Source organism: Hyperolius riggenbachi, chromosome 7, assembly GCF_040937935.1.
Source record: "Hyperolius riggenbachi isolate aHypRig1 chromosome 7, aHypRig1.pri, whole genome shotgun sequence".
Classification (NCBI taxonomy): domain Eukaryota; kingdom Metazoa; phylum Chordata; class Amphibia; order Anura; family Hyperoliidae; genus Hyperolius; species Hyperolius riggenbachi.
In genome coordinates this window covers 280,674,591-280,697,466 of record NC_090652.1, presented here as the reverse complement: position 1 = coordinate 280,697,466, position 22,876 = coordinate 280,674,591, and positions in this window count along the sequence as shown.

Sequence of the window (22,876 nt, the reverse complement as noted above, 5' to 3'; positions counted from 1 at the left end):
GCTGAGGGGCTGTACCCAGACTGGCAGTTTAATTTGAGGTCGCATGATCAATATTTTTTCCATCGAGCATTTAGCTGCCGAAATCACATTTGATATTTAGAAGTCACATCCTGTTTCTGTGCCGGCTAAGCAAACAGATGGAGTATTAAGATCTGTGCCCAGAGATGAGTTTTAATGCACTACCTGCAAATATTTATTCTATCGGTTTCTTGCTGTGTTTGTAGCCAGTCTCCGCTCTGTTCTCCCGTCTACCTTGTGGTATTTTCAGAGCGCCGCACGGCGCACAGATACTTCCACTCCTCGGACTTCTAAGCACTTCAAATTATCTCGGAAATACTTAACCACACGGCTTTCATAGCGATAATTAAGGCTGGGATAATAATAGAAGTGTACGCTAATTAGCAAAATCTTGAAGTCCTGGACTCCCGGTAACCTCGAGGCTTGAACCCGCGCTCCCTGCATGTGAGCATCGGCGCAGGGAAAAACGCCCGGCAGCTTGCTACGATAATCATTTTTCTTCGGGGATATAATGACACAGAAATAACATTTCCAAGTTATTTTTTTTTCTTTTCTTTTAAAGTGTGAACTTTTCATCTTAAATCACAAATGCTCTCATTTCACCTTGATACAACCCGAAAGGTGGCCCAATTAAGTATGGATCATTATGGCTGATAACAAGCTATGGACGATACCTAATTCATCTCATGGAAAACAGAACACATGGGAGAGTATAACAGAAAGAGAAAAGACAATGCAACAGTGGTATAACTACAATTCATGCCCCCCCCCCCCCCCCCCACAGCAAAAGTTCAATGGGGCCACCAATGTCCGTACCCCTGCCCTTGCCTCTCCTTGGTGCCCTTCACAGCCTTGGAGTCCATCTCACAAGGGTCATAAAACAAGTGAGGCCATCAGGATCTTCTAGTCCCCTGTATCGTTGGAAGGGAAGGTTAATAGTTGGTGCCTACCTCAGCTCTGGTCCCCCCGCGATCACAGAAGCTGTTCCCCTCTAGTTACGCCCCTGGATATGAAAGGTTCTAGTCTTGGAATGGAACGGAAAGGGCTCCACCGGCAGTGTGTGTGTGGGGGGGGGGGGGGGGGGGGCTTACAATGTTGGGGGTGGTGGGGTACCTGGCAATGGGTTGGGGCAGTGCTGCTGGCTATTAGGGAATCATTTTGCGGAATCCATGAAAACAAATTTTCTCGGCAGAAATCATGTTTAAATACATAGAGACTTTTTTTTCAATCAATTATGATTTTTTTCAATGCCTTATGCACCATTATCTTGCAAATATTCTCATCTTAGTGAAGGGGGAAGAAGGGAAAGAAACTTTATTGGAAAGTTTGGGAGAGAAAGTAATGCTATTTTTTGTTCATTACCAGGGATGGTCGTAGTCAGTCAACTTCGCTACCCTGGAACTACGCGTAGTTTTACGCAATTACGCTTCGCCAAACTACAGCTTCGAAATCAAATATTCTCTTTTATATGCATTTCGTAGACTACGCGTTAAAATACGCAATTACGCATGGTGCGAAGCGTAGTGTATGCGGATGCTTATGCCCGGATGCAGAAAATTTTAAGCATTGATTCCTTTTTGAATGGTTATACCGGAAACTCTGCTATGCGTACATTCCCTGCGGAAAATTAGACGGGAGTAATGCATTGCAATACACATGTTAACTACGTATAGTGGGCGTAAGCTACGCGTAGCGGTACTTCGCTACGCGTAAATTCGTAAGCATGGTTTTGAATCATCACCTACGAACTACGATGCGTAGATGCGAACTACGATGCGTAAATTCGCACTGGCGTAGTTTCTGCTCATCCCTGTTCATTACCTCTACTCCCCCAGGTCTCAAATACATTTCTGAAGTCCTGTTTAAAGTGCATAGATCCCATCTGTCCCTCTTTTGGAGGGACAGTCTCTCTTTGGGAGCTCTGTCCCTCTGTACCTCTTTCCTCCTCATTTGTCCCTCTTTCAGGATTGTGTCCCTCTTTCTATGTAAATATATATATTTCTCTACTAAAAAATGTGTTTGATTGACTCTAAAGTTTACTCCCATCCTTTAAATTGATATATTACTAATTTTAAAATGTTAATATGACGGAAAATGAACCAGGATAGAAAGGACCAGTGTGATTTGAATTATAAAACAACATATTTTTCTTATGAAATCTTTATGTTATGGTATGCGTGAATAGGGGTGTGAACTGCACACGGTGATATTTACAACAAGCTCCGGCGGAAATAGTCGAGCTTGATCGGGTCTGCTTTACTGTGCAAGCAGTCCCGGATTTACCATAAGGCACTGTAGGCATGTGTCTACAGGCACCTGATGATCAGAATCAGAATCAGAATCATTTTTTATTTCGCCAAATACAGCAGAGCTATATTCGGAATTATTTGTGGTACACATGGCATAGACATAGTACAAGAAGACAAGACGCACAGTATAAACAATTTAGAACTACGTTAATTGCATTAATGGGATAGGTCTGACCCTTACTAGTAACAGACCCGGGTCATCAGTTAGTGTTTCCTACCCGCCGGGCAGGAGCAGTCCAATAAAATACTAATAATAGTAGTAATAATAATGATGATGATGGCCCTGGGCAGTTGAGAACGAGGGCGAGCAGCGGCAGGAGCTGACTGAGAGACCCCGCTAGGGCATGCCAGTAGGCGAGCCTGACAGGGGGTGGTTGGAGTTCAGCAGCCGAACCGCTTGGGGGAAGAAGGTGTTCTTGCGCCTGGTAGTTTTGCATGGTATAGTCCTGTAGCGGCGGCCCAATGGGAGGAGCTTGAAGTAGCGACTGCCTGGGTGGGAGGGGTCACGGGAGATCACAGTGGCCCTCTTCCTCATCCTAGCGGAGTGGAGGAAATCAAGAGGTGGAAGAGGAGACCCAATGATCTTCTCTGCGTCAGTTATGACTCTCTGCAGTTTGTGCTTGTCGCTGGCCGTTGCCCCCCCGTACCAGACAATGACTGAGGAGCAGAGGATGGATTCTATAGTGGCAGTATAGAAACTTGTTAGCAGTTTCCGGGGCATGCCGAATCTCTTCAGTTGGCGCAGGAAGAACAACCTCTGCTGAGATTTCTTCTGGACTTTGGTGGTGTTCTGCCCCCACTTCAGGTTGTTGGTGAGAGTCGTGCCGAGGAACCGCACTGATGTCACCCTAGAGACTTCAGTACCCCCGATGAGGACAGGTGGGAGGGGGGGAGGGTTCCTCCTGAAGTCTACGACCAGTTCAACTGTCTTTGCAGCATTTAGTACTAGGTTATTGTCTCTGCACCAGTTGCAGATTCTCTCGACTTCGCTGCGGTATTCGTGTTCTCCGTTGCTGCCAATTAGGCCGATGATAGTGGTATCGTCTGCAAATTTGATGACTTTCACAGAGTCGGCTGATGAGGTGCAATTGTTGGTATAGAGGGAGAACAGTAGTGGTGACAGTACACAGCCTTGTGGAGCCCCTGTATTGGTGGTTCTAACGCTGGAGTAGCAGTTGCCGAGCTTCACCTGTTGCGTTCTGTTTGTCAGGAAGTCCTTGATCCATGTTCGGAGGGTGGGATCTACTCTGAGCTGCGTCAGATTGGTGTGCAGGATGTCCGGGCAGATCGTGTTGAACGCTGAGCTAAAATCCAGGAACAGAATCCTAGCGTAGGAGGCAGGGTTGTCCAGGTGCTCGGTGATGTATGCCAGGCTGGCATTGATGGCGTCCTCCACGGATCTGTTTGCCCTATAAGCAAATTGGAGCTGGTCGAGGTGGGTGTCCGTGTACCTCTTCAGGTGGGCAAGGACCAGCCGCTCAAGGAGCTTCATAATGTTGGAAGTTAGGGCCACTGGTCGGAAATTGTTGTGCTCAGTGCTGTCAGGTTTTTTGGGGACTGGTACAATTGCGGACCACTTAAAACAGGAGGGGACTGTGCCGTCCGATAAAGAACGCTCGAATAAGGAGGTGAGCACAGGGGCTAACTGATCGGCACAGGTTCTCAGGCAGTTCGACGACACTCCATCTGGGCCAGAAGACTTCCTGGGATTCAGCTTCCGGAGGTGCCAGAGTACCTCTAGTTCGTGAACAACAACAGGAGCCAGGGCGCCAAGTTCACCCGCAGGGGGGGTCCCCTTAGCCATGGCTGTTTGGTCCTCGTGCTGGTTAGGTTGTTGCTCGAACCTACAGTAGAACTCATTGAGTTCCTCCGCCAGCCTGAGACTCGGGGTCGCAGACTGAGGTACGGGTTTGAAGTTCGTGGCTTCTCTCAGGTCCTTCCATACCTCCCGTGTATTGTTTGATTGGAGACAGAGCCCCAGCTTATCGGAGTAGGCCCTCTTTGCTAATCGCAGTTCTCTTTTAAGGGCGTACCTGGCATCTCTGTATTTCTCAGGGGAGCCAGACCTGTGCGCTTCCTCCTTGCGTTTCCGAAGTCGGCGGAGCTTGTCATTAAACCAAGGCTTGTTGTTGGGGAAGACCCTGAAGGTCTTGGATGGAATACACGCCTCTTCGCAGAAGCTAATGTAGGAGGTGACATTCTCAGCCCATTCCTCGAGGGAGGGTGCCACCAGGGTCGACCAGTCGGTGGTATCAAAGCAAGCTTGGAGTTCCAGTTTTGCCTCTGCTGTCCATTTTTTGGTGGTTTTGACTGTGGGCTTGGAGGTCTCCAGTAGCCTCCTGTAAGTGGGGATCAGGTGGATTGTGTTATGGTCGGAGTTACCCAGGGGGGCTCCTTGGATGGCCTTGTATGCGTTCTTATGGACCGTGTAACAGTAGTCCAGGGTGATACCGTTCCTGGTGGGGCAGGTTATGTGCTGCTTGTAGCGGGGCATCTCATGTCGTAGGTTCGCCTTGTTAAAGTCGCCCAGGATGATGAAGAGGGCCTCAGGGAAGGATGTTTCCAACCGCGAGATACAGTCACTGAGGGCTTGCAGTGCAGACTTGGAGCATGCGTTGGGAGGGATGTAGACCCCAACAGGGACAAGGGAAGAGAACTCCCTGGGGGAGTACTGAGGCCTGCAGTTTATGGCCAGAAACTCAACATCTGGGGTGCAGGTCTTGTTGAGAGTGGTGATGTTGGAGCACCAGGAGGTGTTGATGTAGATGCAGATACCCCCTCCTCTCGTTTTCCCAGATAGGGCCACGTCACGGTCTGCTCTTAGGAGGTTGTAGCCAGGCACGTGTAGAGAGCTGTCAGGGATGCTGTCGCTCAGCCAGGTCTCAGTGAAACAGAGAACAGGGGTGTTCTTGCTGATCTGAGGTTTGCTGCCGAGTAGGAGGAGTAGCTCGTCCAGTTTGTTGGGGAGTGAGCAGACATTTGCAAGTAGGATGGCAGGGACGGGAGTGCGTAGTCCTTTTCTTTTTAGTCGGACCTGGGCCCCTGCCCTCCTACCTCTGTGGTGGCGTTTGTTCGGTGCTCTCTTGGAGACGAGGTATTCAATGTGGGCGGTGACAGCATCCCACAAGGGGGAGCCCCATGGAGGCCTGGGGCTATCCGGGGGTTCCCATTTAAGAAGGGCCTCTCTGGATAGGGTGGCAAAATTTTGTGACCGTTCTGTGCCCATGGTACAAGTGCCTCAGTAGGAGGTGGTATTTGGGTTTAGAGCAGAAGGTGGCATGGGCTGCAGCAGAGTCTGAAGACTGGTGGAGGATCAGGGTGAGCGGGGCAACGAGCACACCCGGGACAAGTGGTGGGTCACAAGGAGCTGTGCAGGGTCACAAAGAGCGGTGCAGGGTCAGACTGCGGCAGTGCAGAGTCAGACTGCGGCCTGACTCTGCGGCCTGACTTGACACCAGGAAGGTGTTGTGGAGCAGACAGCACCGCGCAGTATAGGGCCCAAGTAGGTGGTGTTGAGCAGGCAGCACAGTATGGATGTGAATGGCCCCGGTGGACGGTATGGAGGCACAAATCGATGGTATGGAGCAGGCAGCACAGTATGTTGCACGAAAGATGGTATGGAACGGGCAGCACGGCACAGTATGTGAGACAGTAGATGGTATGGGGCAGGCAGCACCGAAACCGTAGATGGTGTGATGGGTGGCATACAGTACAGGCCCGCTAGAGTCCGAGGTGCAGCGGCATACAGTACAGGCCCAAAAGTGGCCTGAGGTGCAGTGGCATACAGTACAGGCCTCTAATAAGTGTCTGAGGTGCAGAGGCGAACAGTACAGGCACACTAGTGTTCTGGGGGGTGCAGGCACAATAGTGGTCTCAGGTACAGTGATATAGTACAGGCCCAGTAGTGGTCTGAAATGCAGGTGGCATGCAGCACAGGCGCGATAGAGTTCTGAGGGGCATGTGCCCTACAGTGCAGGCATACAGTATGGGCACAGTGGGAGTTCAGGGTGCAGTAGTATATAGTACAGGCATGGGTGGAAAGCTGGAGTGCAGAGTGGCAGACATAAAAGCACAGCAAGTGATGGTACACCCATGAAAAAGTTTGTAGCTCACCGTTTCAGGATGCTGAATGCAGGTCCAGAGTGCAGCACACCAGGTCCAGAGTGCCGCTCGCCCTTCCTGAACGCAGGCCTGTGATCCTGCTGGGTTGATGTTGCTGGCCAGAGGAGCCGGTCTGCTGGGGCTGGCTGGAGCCAGAGGGACAGCGCTGGACTGGTGGTGGAGGAGGAATGCTGCCAGCCGGCGACTTTACTTCTGGGGCGTGGGGCCTGGTGTCCACGTGCTTGCGGCCGTCTTGCCTTCCAGGAGCCGAGAGGTGGCGGAAGAGGAGCCCCGCAGACTGCAGAGGAGAGGCGGCAGGAGGAGACCATCCGCAGCGGAGGTGGGGAGGCGGCAGGGGGCCCAGAGAAGCAGAGCCGAAACTGCCACCAGCCGCTGGGAACAGTGAGGCGGCAGGAGCCCGGTAGCGGTGGCAGCCAGGGGTCCGGAGCGGAGACGACGTAGCGGGATCCTGTGTGTCTGTTGAGGCTGGGGGAGCAGAGCAGGAGGGGACCATCCGGCAGGAGGAGACCATCCGCAGCGGTGATGGGGAGGCGGCAGGGCGGTTCCGGTGCTGATACAGGGGCCCAGAGAAGCAGAGGCCGAGCAGCCACCAGCCACAGGGAACAGTGAGGCGGCAGGAGCCGGGTAGCGGTCGTGGCCGGGGATCCAAGAAGTCAAGTGATGGCAGCGGGATCCCGTGTGTCTTGCCGAGGCTGGGAGCGGAGAGCAGAGCGGTGGCGGCAGACGTAGGCCGTAGCCGATGCGGCGGCTGGAGCCCGATGTCGAGTCGGCGTGGGACCCGATGTTCGGCCCGCGCTGGATCAGATCTGCCAGGTGAGTGAAACTATTTAGACTACAGCTAGACTGCTCCTACTAAAAACTGCTGCAACTATGTAAACTATAAAACCAAATGATAGAAAAAATAAAAAAAGATAAAACTACATAAAACTACAAAAAGTCAGGAGCCATGTGACCGAGGCGACCCGCACAGGCGCCATCTTGATCATCTCCACTGGAAAGGTGACTCACTCCACTCTCCGAGTGCCTCCTTCCCTATGCAGAGTCCTGATGAGAGTGTAGAGTGTAGACTCACACCTGAGCAGTAGATCGGACCCTTTTGGGCTCAGCTATTTCCACTGGAGCCTGAGGGGAAGCGCAGATTGTAGATATTGTTGCACAGTGCAGCTGCTACTGCGCCTGCACAGGCCGATTTTTGGGGTCTGCCACTGCCAGTGCTGGAGGCCGGAGGGTGAAGAGGACGGGGGAAGCCTTGTTAGGATCCAGAGGCTTCCTCTCCTGAGATACATACCCCCAGGGTTTTCTTCCTTACAGATTTACTTTAAAAGGAAATAAATAAGGCAGCCTCCATATCCCTCTCGGGGGCACTTTTTGCGTTACAGGTTTATTTTAAACAATGCAGATTCCCTGGCTGTGCTGCTGATCCTCTGCCTGTAGTATTCTTAGCCATAGACCCTGAACAAGCATGCAGGTCAGGTGCTTTGACTAAAGGGGAACTGAAGAGAGAGGTATATGGAGGCTGCCATGTTTATTTCTTTTTAAGCAATAACGGTTGCCTGGCAGCCCTGCTGATCCTCTGCCTCTAATACTATTAGCCATAGCCCCTGAACAAGCATGCAGCAGATCAGGTGTTTCAGACTTTAAAGTCAGATCTCATAAGACTAGCTGCATGCTTGTTTCTGGTGTTATTCAGATACTACTGCAGAGAAATAGACCAGCAGTGCTGCCAGGCAACTGGTATTGATTAAAAGGAAATAAATATGGCAGCCTCCGTATACCTCTTATTCAGTTCCCCTTAAACTCTGATTTGATCAGCAACATGCTTGTTTCAGGTGTGTGATTTAGACAACAGTGAAGCATGAAAGATCAGCAGGACTGCCAGGCAACTGGTATTGTTTAAGAAGAAATACATATGACAGTCTCCATATTCCTCTCACTTCAGGTCCATTAATGTAAGTGTTTGGTAAGGACTAAGGACCATTTATCCAGGTTATGCAATAAAATAACATTTCTGCTTAGCTCTCAAAAGTATCGTACCGCAACTCCAACATCCAAACACGCCGAAGTGGCCAAAGAGCGGTTCTGTAAACCGGTCAAGAAACTGCCATTCGATTTTTTTTCCTTGCTGCAGAAAAACACATTAAACCCTGGAGCGATGGCCTCATTATGCACGCCATATAAAACATTTACCAAGTTCGGCATGTCGGCAGAACCTGAGCTCGGCTCTTGGGCTGATGCACGGCCAGAAATCACACAGATGCACGGCGGAGGAAGCAGACCAGTAACGTGTAGTGTAAACCGCATATGGAATACATATTGCGCAGTTAAATAGTAATTATATGGTTGAGAACAGCATCGGCACACCTGTACATGGAAGGCATGCGAGACCCGGACATCTGTCAGCATCCACCTGCCAGGCACCTGTTCCGCCGCCTCAATGTCATTTGATTGCTGGAGATGTAGAGCCTCTTGTAGGGTAATGAGTGATTTTACATTATACATGATTGAAAACAGGTGTTGTGAGGCTGTGCAATTTTAGGCATGAATAATTCAGTTTCTATAGAACATCTTGTTCAAACACAGCAGCGTTTTCTTGCAGACATTATATGTCAGATGGAAGGTGTGTGCGCGAGGGATGATCTCATGAATTCACAGTTTGCTGAGCTCGAGATGCTCTTAGGAGAAGACGCGCGGCCCCCGTTCATTCTGGACGGAGTCAGTGGCTTTCCGGCGGAGTGATGATGGGGCAGACACGCTTCCTTCCGCTCTCTACCTGCCAAGAGGGCTTCTCTGCGCACTGAGATCAGAGAAAATACAGCCGCGCAGCCAAAGAAGCTGATGAGAGGAACGAATGACTCTTCACCTATCAAATTATTTGTAATGCTGTTCAGGAACTTGGGAACGGCAATACTTGGTGGCCCTGTACTCATCTCATATAAAGGACATCTGAAGTCAACCTAAAATAATCAGGTTGACTTATCTGGGGCTTCTTGCAGCTCCCTGGAGTCATCCTGTGCCCACTATATCCGTCCGGGTCCCTCCGGGAAGCAGTGGTGACCCCCGCAAATCTGGCTAGCCACGTGCCCCCTCACCACGCTCCTGCTGCTGGAAGCATTCCGAGCATGTGCAGTATGCATAAAAATTGCTACTGCGCAGTGGGAGGGCGATCAGGGCGTGTGCGGCTCAAGGCTGTTCATGTGCAGTAGCCGCTGACTGGTAGCAACCGGCCAGCTTTGCCAGGGTCGCTGCTGCTTGCCAGAGGGACTCAGACAGACGGCGCGGGCACACGATAACTCCAGGGGGCTGTTAGAAGCCCCAGGTAAGTTAAACTGATTTTTTTAAGTTGACTTAAAGAGAACCCTGACCAAGGATTAAACTCCATCCCAGTCAGTAGCTGATACCCTCTTTCCCATTAGAAATCTTTTCCTTTTCTAAAATGAATCATCAGGGGGCGCTGTATGGCTGATCTTGTGTTGAAACCCCTCCCACGGTGTTATTTCAGGACTATGGTGCTGATATCACACTGTGGGAGCCGTGTTGCATTGTGGGAAATAACAGCTGTTACCAACTGCCAAAAATGCAAGCAGCAACTACTTCTACTGACATTACTTGCCAGCAGTAAAAATGTCCCCATAGGATAAATGTCAGAATGTAAATAAGGTAGAGGAAAAAATTTACAATGGGCAAACACTGACTAAATCATAAGCACTTTTGTTCATTACATTATTTTCACTGGAGTTCCTCTTTAACCTCCTGGGGGATACAATTATATCGCCCAGGAGGTGGCGCAGCACTATTTTTAATTTTTTTTTATTTTTTAAATCATGTAGCGAGCCCAGGGCTGTGCAGCGGCATCCCCCCACCCCCTCTGATCGCCTCCGGCAATCAAAGCAAACAGGAAATCCCGTTCAGAACGGGATTTCCTGTTTGGCTTCCCCCGTCGCCATGCCGATGATCGGGATGACGTCATCGACGTCAACGACGTCGTGACGTCAGAGGGAGTCCCGATCCACCCCTCAGCGCTGCCTGGCACTGATTGGCCAGGCTGCGCACGGGGTCTTGGGGGGGGGGAGCGGCACGGCGGGCAGCGGCGAATCAGCGCGGAGCGCCGGCGATCGGTATATACACGCAGCTAGCAAAGTGCTAGCTGCGTGCAACAAAAAAAAAATTATGCAAATCGGCCCACCAAGGCCTGAGAAATCCTCTGTGGCGGCTTACCCCAAGCTCAGCTCGGGATTATCCCCCAGAGGGTTAAGTAACCCTTTAATATCCTTTGTCGGCAAGTAAGCAGAATTTGTATATGTAATATGCATCCTACTTTGGTGGGGGGAGGGGGCATAGTAAAGGTGGCCACACACGATACAATAAAATGATCCGATTTTACAGTAATTCGATAAAACCGATCGTATCTCTCGAAAAAGTCAAAAGCTTTTTTTTTCATTCGACTGAAAAATCCGATCGGATTTCCCGTTTTTTTCGATTTAAATCGATCCGGAATGCCAGATATTTCTCTTCAATTTCTACTAAAGATTGTGTGGTGTGTGTTGGATTGTTAATTTATTAATATACACACCCTAGCAATTTTCTCTGAGTTTCCAATCATTTTTATCATAATTGAGGAAAAAATTGAACATAGGTGTGTGGTACATTGGTCATATTTTTGAAATGTTACAATCAGTCAAAAAAATTAATTGCAATTCTTAAATTGAACAGATATTTTTTAAAATTGTATGGTGTGTGGCCACCTTTACCTAGTAAAGGTGATTGAACAAATGTGGAGGTCTGCTGAAGTATTTGTGCTTGCCCCACCTCGGGGGCATAACAATAGGGGCGGCAGCCACTGCACCCGCCGTGGGCGCTCAGGGCCGTTTTGGGGGCCAGGAGAGGTCGCAGCATGAGGAAAAAGCGTGGCTGCACATCAGCGGGGAGGGGGGACAGTCGCCCCCCTCCCTCATCTCGGGCTCTCTCCTCAGCGCGCTCCCCTCCTGCAATTATCAGTGGCAGCGGGCGGCGGCAGCAACACTTACCTCCATGCGTTCCACGCGCCGGAGGTTCCGATCTCTAAGTGTCTGACGCTACTTCCTGCTTAAACAGTCCCTTTGAGATGGACCTCCATGGTGGAGGGAGGTATGTGTTCCTGCCGCCGCCCGCTGCCACTGATAATTGCAGGAGGGGAGCGCACTGAGGGGAGAGCCAGATGTGCGGCCACGCTTTCCCCTTATGCTGCGACCCCTCCTGCCCCCAAAACAGCCCTAAGTGGGCCCCGTGGGAGGGGGGGACATCCCTGCCCCACCTCCTCACACCATGCGATCCCTCTCCTCACCTATTGCTTTCATCCAAGTGACATGGTCCCTGCTCTACCTCCATAATTGAAAGGATGTACCTCCCACAGGGCTTTATAGGAGGGGGGGTGTCCTGGACCCCTGTTGTGTGCTCAGACCTGTCTGGAGGTCTACAACAAAAGGAGACTTCTGCAACAGACACATTTCTACAATTTTTGCATCAGAAAATATATTTAATCTTTAACTAACGAAAAGGCACTATTATTTCCTATCGTGTACAGATTGTGTGTAGTGTGGAGGAGGGGTGCATTTATATTTAATAAAGACCTGAATATTCAGTTTAAGGAAGGTGTTTTTTTTTCCTTTTTTGTTGTTTTTAATCCCGACTGTTAGCAAAAAGTTCTGCTCAACAACCCCTTGGAAAGCCTCAGCGAAGCAGCTCCGTCTCTCCTTTCCGACGCCGATCTACAGACCAAGGTTCCGTCTTTAACATTAAAATATATTAATAGAAAATTAGCAGAGATGGAGAGCACAGCTGACTGGAAATTAATCCCATTAAAATGGAAATAAGTCGAGGCCTTAGTCTCAGTTCCAGGTACGAGTGTGTTTCCCTCAGTGTAAAATGTATTTTCACAGAGAAATTGCTTGACGTTACAGAACTCAAACCCTTGAACAATTCCAATTATGCCTGGGTCTTGTAGGCTGGTATGCCTGCCGTGCTCGCGTCTGTTGCCTCGTACATTCTTGTAGTGCCACCCCGGCCCACTCTGCCGAACACAAAGGTTCCCTCAGACGTGAAGCGTCGCTCCAGAGCCAGGCTGGAGACGTGGAGCTGTCAGAGCGCGCGTTACCACAGCCTCAAAGATTTCCCTCCTCAAGTGGAACCGGCAAACAGGCAATTTTCACGTGTTGAAGGACAAGTGTAAACAGTCAGATGAAGTATGCAACTTTAATTATGGTTTACCAAAGAGCAAATTTAAGGGGACTCTGTCGGTAAAACAAGCGAGGATTCTAATTACGCAGCTTAGAGATGGAATTTCTCTGTGACTTCAGCTACAGACAGACTGCAGACAAAGGTTTTCAGGGCTACGCTTTAAGGAGAGTGTTAGGAGGTGTTAAGTAGGAATATCGCCCCAGTTAGTTTGCTGGTCACAATTATAGAGGGACTTGTCTGTAATCAAAATAACATAATGAATAAAATTGTTTTTTTTTTATATAATATTTTTTTAATTATTTAGTCACTGTTTGCCCATTGTAAAATATTTCCTTTCCCTGATTTACTTTTTGAAATGTATTACAGGCAGCAACATCTTTAGTACTGGCAGGTAATCTCTGCAGAATGTTCTGAGCTTTTGGGAAGGGCGGAAATCCACAGAATAAACAGCCTAGGCTAAGCCTCAGTAGTAGGGTAGGACTACATACCAATGTAAAGCAATATATAGCTATCAACGATACTGATATTCTGTTCGCAATAATTTAAGCAAAAATTGTTTTGTAATAAGTAATGTCATTTTCACATTTTTGTGAATTTTCACACTAAAATAAATTATTATTTAACATAGTTACGCAAAAAATTTTCTCAAACAAAGATGACATTTTCTAAGCGAAAATTCGTGAGCAACATTGATAGCTTTATGAAACCAGGAAAATTACCGTAAAAGTGGGTATCCTGAGTAATTTGCTGCTATGGGCTGAGCCAATAGCAAATAGCATAACGTACTGTAGTTTTTGCATTGCATTAGCAATGTAGTTGCTGCCTAGATAACATGGGTCATGCGTATTGGGAAACCCATGCTATTAGTGGCATAAGTAGCAATGTGCCTGCACACTGCAATTTTACTGCAGGAAAAAGTTGATTCTTCTTATCCACAGGTGTGTACAAGGGACCAGAAGACATGAACTATGTATGGAGGAAAGGAGATCTTACTACCTGTTTAGAAAGGGGTTCTTTACAGTAAGGGTGATTAAGTTGTAGAATATCTAATCAAAGGAATTCATTACCATTAATTCTACATAATCTGCATTTAAAAGGGGTTAGATGTTTTCCTTACACTGAAGGACATCCACAGCTATAAGTTAAAGGACCACTACCGCAAAAAAATTGTAAACTTAAAATATCTGTGTACAGGAAGTACATGTCCCCTGGAGTAAAATGAACTAGATTTTTTTCTCCTATGTTGCTGTCACTTAGAGTAGAGTTGTTGCAAACCCGCAGATTTTGGTTCGTGAACCGCAAACGCGAATTTCCGCAAAAGTTTGCGAACCGCCGAATCAACGCGAACTGCAATAGACTTCAATGGGCAGGCAAACTTTTAAAACTACAGACACTAATTCTGGCCACAAAAATTATGGAAAAGATGTTTCAAGGGGTCTCACACCTGGAGGGGGGCATGGTGGAGTGGGATACACGCCAAAACTCTCTGGGAAAATTACGGATTTGACGCAGAGCAGGGTTATAATCCCGAAAAGGCAGAAATCCCATTGCATTCCCAAATTGGAGGCCTAAAGTGCTTGAAAACATCTTGCGTGTGTATACATCAATCAGGTAGTGTAAGTAGAGTACTGCTTCACACTGAACGATCAAACTCATTGTGTAACGGACCGCAAACAGATGGCCGTGCTGGTGCGCACATTGGCGAGAGTGCAGGTGATGGCGGCTTTCCAGCCCATATGGTCGGGCTGAGGTAGAGGAATGACAGAACAGTGACTGAGTGTCCAGCTGATCGAATTTGGTCTATCCACAATGAAGCAACGACCTTGTTATCTTCTTGGGTCAGGAATGTCCCCCAACACACTCATATAGCCGGCGGTCATTGCTTCATTGTGATACGCAAGCCCCTTCACCGCGGCAAGGCAACGATCACAAAGGGGAATTGACACACGTACATGCCTTTTGTTTTGTTGTTGCAGCTGCAGTGCAGCCAGAAAAATTAGGCAGGCATGTACACGCATCAGAAAAATTATTATAGCGGCTGCTGCTAGTAACGGCCTTAAAAATTCAGGAATCCACCTGGAGACCTGAACCCTGTTGGTGGTGGCGGAGAAGGCAGTCAAGCGGCCTGCAGGCAGAGATGCTGTGTGGGGACAACTTAGTCTTGAGGCAGGCAGTCACACAGCGTGCAGGCAGAGATGCTGTGTGTGGGGAGTGGGGACTGACTTAGTCTTCGGATAGGCCTGACCGTGCTTTGCAGACCAGGCATCCATGGTAAGATGAACCCTTGACCCAATGCTGTGTGCCAGAGATGACACCACACCACAACATCACTTTACAGTTTGGGTATCGCCTTTTTTGAGAAATAATTGCGGCCCAGTATCCACCACTGCGGTGTGTGGCTTTTCTTTTGTGTGCTGCTTTTCCTCAGTTGGTCATCCGATTGCAGTTTGTGCTTTTTCATCATGTGCCTTCGTAAGGTAGTTGTCCCTACGCGGGTCCTGGTCTTTCCACGGCTCAATTTTCGGTGGCAGAGAGTACAGATGGCATTGCTCTCATCTGAGGCAGACACACAAAAAAGTTTCCACACCGCTGAGCCCTGGGATGATGGCACTTTGGTGATGGCTGCCAACGGAGTGTTAAGTGGGGTGCCAGAATCAGAGCAGGAGGAGGAAGATATGTCACACTTCCGTGCGGAAGATGAGGTGTTCTGTGTTAAATATAGTGTTGGGCGAACAGTGTTCGCCACTGTTCGGGTTCTGCAGAACATCACCCTGTTCGGGTGATGTTCGAGTTCGGCCGAACACCTGACGGTGCTCGGCCAAACCGTTCGGCCACATGGCCGAACTAAGAGCGCATGGCCGAACGTTCCCCGAACGTTCGGCTAGCGCTGTGATTGGCCGAACGGGTCACGTGGTTCGGACCCGAACGCGCTCTGATTGGCCGAACGGTCACGTGGTTCGGGTAAATAAATACCCGAACCACGTCATATCTCCGCCATTTGTCTGTGGGTTTAGCTTTGGGTAGGCAGGCAGGGTAGTTCGCGCTCCAGCCACGCTAGCCAGGGTCCCCCCCAGTCATTGTGTGTCACTGCTGGGAACAGTAGTACACCGCTCGTTCAGCCACACTATATAGCATTCTGTGTACTGTTCTGTGTCTGCTGGGAATAGTGGTACACCGCTCGTTCAGCCACACTATATAGCATTCTGTGTACTGTTCTGTGTCTGCTGGGAACAGTAGTACACCGCTCGTTCAGCCACACTATATAGCATTCTGTGTACTGTTCTGTGTCTGCTGGGAACAGTAGTACACCGCTCGTTCAGCCACACTATATAGCATTCTGTGTACTGTTCTGTGTCTGCTGGGAACAGTAGTACACCGCTCGTTCAGCCACACTATATAGCATTCTGTGTACTGTTCTGTGTCTGCTGGGGATAGTGGTACACCGCTCGTTCAGCCACACTATATAGCATTCTGTGTACTGTTCTGTGTCTGCTGGGAACAGTAGTACACCGCTCTTTCAGCCACACTATATAGCATTCTGTGTACTGTTCTGTGTCTGCTGGGAACAGTAGTACACCGCTCGTTCAGCCACACTATATAGCATTCTGTGTACTGTTCTGTGTCTGCTGGGAACAGTAGTACACCGCTCGTTCAGCCACACTATATAGCATTCTGTGTACTGTTCTGTGTCTGCTGGGAACAGTAGTACACCGCTCGTTCAGCCACACTATATAGCATTCTGTGTACTGTTCTGTGTCTGCTGGGAATAGTGGTACACCGCTCGTTCAGCCACACTATATAGCATTCTGTGTACTGTTCTGTGTCTGCTGGGAATAGTGGTACAACGCTCGTTCAGCCACACTATATAGCATTCTGTGTACTGTTCTGTGTCTGCTGGGAATAGTGGTACACCGCTCGCTCAGCCACACTATATAGCATTCTGTGTACTGTTCTGTGTCTGCTGGGAACAGTAGTACACCGCTCGTTCAGCCACACTATATAGCATTCTGTGTACTGTTCTGTGTCTGCTGGGAACAGTAGTACACCGCTCGTTCAGCCACACTATATAGCATTCTGTGTACTGTTCTGTGTCTGCTGGGAATAGTGGTACACCGCTCGTTCAGCCACACTATATAGCATTCTGTGTACTGTTCTGTGTCTGCTGGGAATAGTGGTACACCGCTCACCCGCCACTGTATAGCATTGTGCTCTGTGTCGCTGCTGGGAATAGTGGTACACCGCTCACCCGTCACTGTATAGCATTGTGCTCTGTGTCGCTGCTGGGAATAGTGGTACTGTATAGCATTTCTGTACTGCCACTGTACTGCTGCCAGTCAGCGTGTACTGTAAGGATAAGTGAAATGAGGAAGAAATCCGGTGAAAGAGGGAGGGGCAAGGGAAGAGGTGTTTCCCCTGACGGTTCACGTACAGGCCACAGGGGAGCACCCAAGAAAACCCACTCAATACCGCCCATGTTGTCCAGGACAACAACCCTCACAAATCCAAAAGAACAGGACCAGATAATTACTTGGATGACCTCTCAAGCGTCCAGCAGTGGGTTAAGCAGCACCAGCACATCACGCACGAGGTCCGAGTCCTCAGCCAGTTACAAGGAGCCAGTGGGCACAAAGCTGACACAACCGGCAGCGACACCACGCACACAACTGCCAGATAACCAGTCCGATGAATTACCTCAGGACACAATGGGGTATTCGCAGGAGCTATTCCCAGCCCAACAAACTTCCACCTTTCAAAGGTCAATGGAGGAACAGCCAGAAATGTTGTGCCTGGATTCACAACCGTTAACTGTGGGAAATGCACCGCGCACTGAAATACAAGGCGAGTCCGAAGAGGACTCGGAAACCCAAATCCCAGAGCAATTTGGGCAGGAGGGGTTGCAATTGCAGGAGGTCGGCCGACAAGATCTGGAAGACGACGTTGGAGTGTGCTGCGCAGAGGTTGTTGTGGGGAGCTCTACTCCACGGCGGCGGCCCACAATGACATATGACGAGTTTGAGGAGATGGAAGAGGAGGGTATGGACAATGTGGACAGAGACCCAGATTTTGTTTGTGAACGAGAACATCGCCGTCGTAGCAGCAGCACAGATGAGTCTGTTGAAGAACCCACTGCTGCACGAGCTCGCCTTGTGCCACAAGGTAGGCGGCGCGCAATTTCAGGCACCACAAGCGTGGAAGTTCAAGTGAGAGGCAAAAGAGGAGCAAACAGAAATCGCCAGCAAGGAGGCAGGTGCTCCAAAGTCTGGGCTTTCTTTGAAGACTGCACTGAGGATGTTACCATGGCGATTTGCAAGGTGTGCAAGACCCGCCTGAGCAGGGGGAAAAGTATTAACAACCTCTCCACCACCAGCATGAGCCGTCACATGCTATCCAAACATCCCACTCTTTGGGCAAACGCGTCAGGACAGGGTACCAGAAACAACACTGCCTCCCTTGGGTTCACCAGACCCGCCTCAGCAGCAGCAGTAGCCCAGCCATTGCGTGGTTCACAACATTCACAAACATCAGACGACGCTGACACTGTCACTTTCCGGAGTAGTGCTCTTGAGGTCTCCCAGTGTTCTTCAAACACAACAACCAACAGCCCTTCCGTGTGCAGCGCTACGGTTCAGTTGTCTGTGTCGGAGATGTTTGAGCGCAAGAGGAAATTGCCAGCAAATGACCCCCGGGCCGTGGCAGTAACAGCCAGCATAGCCAAGCTTCTGGCCTGCGAAATGCTGCCATATCGATTGGTGGAGACAAACAGCTTCAAGGGCATGATGTCAGTGGCCATCCCACGTTACGTGGTTCCCAGCCGCTACCACTTTGCACGCTCTGCAGTGCCTGAGTTGCATGAGCACGTGGTCAGCAAAATAACCCGAAGCTTGAAGAATGCCGTTGCCTGCAAGGTTCACCTCACCACTGACACCTGGACGAGTGCGTTCGGCCAGGGTCGATACATCTCCCTTACCGCGCACTGGGTGAACCTTGTGGAGCCTGGCAGCGATTCCTCACCTGCTACGGCACGGGTGTTGCCCACGCCACAAACAGCTGCACCGCCGTCCCTCCCACTGGATAACAGCAGCACCTACCTCTCTGACTCCTTCTCCTCCAACGCATCTCAAAGCTGTACCTCATCCGGAAACGCTAACCCAGCAGCAGTAGGATCGTGGAAGCAGTGCAGCACAGCTGTTGGCATGCGTCAGCAAGCGTTGCTGAAGCTAATCTGCCTTGGGGATAAGCAGCACACAGGGGAGGAAATTTGGAAGGGAATAAAGGAACAGACGGATTTGTGGCTGGCACCGCTGGACCTGAAACCGGGCATGGTTGTGTGTGATAATGGGAGTAATCTCATTCGCGCTTTAAGGTTGGCTAAGCTGACACACATCCCTTGCCTGGCGCACGTGATGAACCTAGTAGTTCAGCGGTTCCTGAGGACATACCCAGGCGTGGCCGATCTTCTGTTGAAGGTGCGTCGAGTGGCCAAACATTGTAGAACTTCCAGTACTGCTTCGGGGGCACTCGCCAAGATGCAGGAGCGCTTCAATCTCCCCCACCATCGCTTGCTGTGTGATGTCCCTACGCGCTGGAATTCTACGCTGCACATGCTAGCCCGCTTTTGCGAGCAGAAGAGTGCAGTGGTCCAGTACATGACGGCGCAGTACCGAGGCGCATCCGGCCAGCTGCCAAGCTTCTGTGGATCCGATTGGGCCAACATGTTGGACCTCTGCCAAGTCCTCCAAAATTTTGAGCAATCCACGTTGCTTGTGAGCAGTGACAACTCTTCAGTCAGCATTACCATACCACTGCTGTGTTTACTGAAGAGGTCGATGTTAAAAATCAAGGAAACAGCTGTCATGATGCAACTGGGGGAATCTGAAGGAGAAAACGATCAGCGTGATGGTACCAACATCAGGCCATCCGCCTCAGGGAACGCTGGCCCCAGCAGCTATGACGAAGAAGAGGAGGAGGAACAGCTGGAGTTGGAGCAGGAATTTCATGCCACCACTGACGAGGGCCAGAGCGGTGCACGTTGGACTTCCACAATTCAACGCGAATGGTCAGCAGAAGCAGACCAGGAGGAAGGTGACGACTATGATGCATCACAACAACTATCACAACGCTCACAAGAGGATGATGAGGATTCTGGTAGGACTCTGGCACACATGGCTCAATTCATGCTAGACTGCATTGAACGTGACCCACGCATTGTGCGCATTCTGGACAACACCAATTACTGGGTTTATACCCTTCTGGATCCACGGTACAAACACAATGTTCCAAAACTGCTTGAAGAAAGAGTCAGACAGGTCAAAATGGAAGAATACCAGCAGGCCCTTGTGGAGACTTTAGAGAGGAGATTGACATCCTCCCCCTCCTCTAGCCAGTTGTACGCAGACAGACTGACTTCCGCAAACCCAGGACGACCAGGAGGGCAGCAAACAACGCAAGCCGCAGCTAGTACCCAAAAGGGAATGGTATCGGCAGTGTCCTTGGAGTGGGAAAATTTTCTGACACCCATGCAGCAGCAGCCCACAGAACAGCAAGCGTGCAGATCCACCTCCAACACCGATCGCCTGGAGAAGATGGTCAAGGACTACATGTCAGATGACGTAGCTGTGTCTAACAATCCATCTGCACCCTTCAACTATTGGGTATCGAAGCTAGACACCTGGCACGAACTGGCAATGTACGCAATAGAGGTGCTGGCTTGCCCGGCAGCCAGCGTTATGTCGGAACGCTGTTTCAGTGCTGCCGGAGGCATCGTCACAGATCGGCGTATCCGCCTCTCCACAGAAAATGCAGACCGTCTGACTCAAATTAAAATGAATCAATCCTGGATTGGAAACGACTACGCAACACTCCAGGACCCCAACCAAGTAACATGACCAATGAACATCTGGGATGGTTTAGCGTTTCCGGTCCCTGTTTATTGAACCTCTCATCTGTATTACACTTATGACTGCATGGCGGCAAAAAGCATTGCTATATCCGCACGCTTTTTGTCCTCATGCAAGGCCTGTGTTGTTGTGTCTCAAAAAGCTTGGCCTTCTCCTCCTGCGCCTGCTCCTAGTCCTGTTCCATCACGTCTGCTGCTGCTGGGTTAGCATTTCCAGTCCCTGTTTATTGAACCTCTCATCTGTATTACATTTATGACTGCATGGCGGCAAAAAGCATTGCTATATCCGCACGCTTTTTGTCCTCATGCAAGGCCTGGGTTGCGTCTCAAAAAGCGTGGCCTTCTCCTCCTGCGCCTGCTCCTGTTCCATCACGTCTGCTGCTGCTGCTGGGTTAGCGTTGCCGCTCCCTGTTTATGGAACCTCTTATCTTTATTACATTTATGACTGCATGGCGGTACAAAGCATGCTATCCGCACGCTTCTTGCCCTCATGCAAGGCCTGGGTTGTTGTGTCTCACAAAGCGTGGCCTTCTCCTCCTGCACCTGCTCCTGTTCCATCACGTCTGCTGCTGCTGCTGCTGCTGCTGGGTTAGCGTTGCCGGTCCCTGTTTATGGAACCTCTTATCTTTATTACATTTATGACTGCATGGCGGTACAAAGCATGCTATCCGCACGCTTCTTGCCCTCATGCAAGGCCGGGGTTGTTGTGTCTCACAAAGCGTGGCCTTCTCCTCCTGCGCCTCCTCCTGTTCCATCACGTGTGCTGCTGCTGGGTTAGCGTTACCGGTCCCTTTTCCTGGAACCTCTTATATGTATTACATTTATGACTGCATGCCGACAAAAAACATGTTACCTGTGCAAAGAAAACAGACATTTCCCGCATTTAAAAGACAGTTTTCCCTTTGAAACTTTAAAATCGATTTTCTCAAAAACTATAAGCTCTTTTTGCAAATTTTTTTTTTCCTCTTGTACCCACTCCCAAGGTGCACATACCCTGTAAATTTGGGGTATGTAGCATGTAAGGAGGCTTTACAAACCACAAAAGTTCGGGTCCCCATTGACTTCCATTATGTTCGGAGTTCGGGTCGAACACCCGAACATCGCGGCCATGTTCGGCCTGTTCGGCCCGAACCCGAACATCTAGATGTTCGCCCAACACTAGTTAAATAGTCAACTACATCCTGACAATATTGGGGTTGATGGCATGTGGCTTCTTCTGAACACTGTACTTTGATTGAGGGCCACACGAAATCACGACAGCACGACCTCGAACAGACCTGCTGGGTGGCCTGCCTCTGGCTCTGCCTCTGCCTGTTGTTTTGTCCATATTGAGGGGATGAAGTGAAAGGTATGCACTGACTTGACTAATACAATGTGCAGTCACACAGATGCAGTGAAAGGTATGCAGTAACTGCTGGTATAACAATGAGCAGTCACACAGGTGCAGTGAAAATGGATGCACTGACTGCTGGTATATAAAACAGCGTGTGGTCACACAGATGCAGTGAAAGGTATGCAGTGACTGCTGGTATAACAATGTGCAGTCACACAGGTGCAGTGAAAAGGATGCAGTGACTGCTGATAAAACAATGTGCAGTCACACAGGTGCAGTGAAAATGGATGCACTGACTGCTGGTATATAAAACAGCGTGCGGTCACACAGATGCAGTAAAAGGTATGCAGTGACTGCTATATAAAACAGTGTGTGGTCACACAGATGCAGTGAAATGTAGGCAGTGACTGTTATTATAATACAATTTGCAGCAGTCACACTAGGCACTGAATGTGCTGGGCCTGGCACAGTATAGCAATTAGCAAGGTCCAGCTGCAACAGACAGGGCTGTATATGCAGTCTCAGTGGGCCACGCAAAAAAAAAAAAAAAAAAAACACATCACAAGAACATTAGCTCTCAAAAGAGCTGTTTTGGTGGTGCTTTTCAGCAACAAATATCAGCAAGGAGCAAGCGCAGACCTCCTAACTTTTGCTTTCCCTATCTCCAATGTCTATCCCTTCTGTCACTAATACAGCAGCACACAGAGTGAGGACATGGCCGACGCTGCTGCCTTATATAAGGGGGGGGGGGGCTCCAGGAGGGAGTGCAGCCTGATTGGCTGCCATGTGTCTGCTGACTGTGATGTAGAGGGTCAAAGTTCAGCCCAATGATGTAACATTAACAACAATAACAATAATATTTATATACCGCTTTTCTCCCTTGGGACTCAAAGCGCTGTGACCCTGCATTATGCAGTCTCAAAGGCTAGGGAAAAGAGGTGAGTTTTTAGCCTTTTTTTAAAGCTGTCCAGAGAAGGAGCCTCT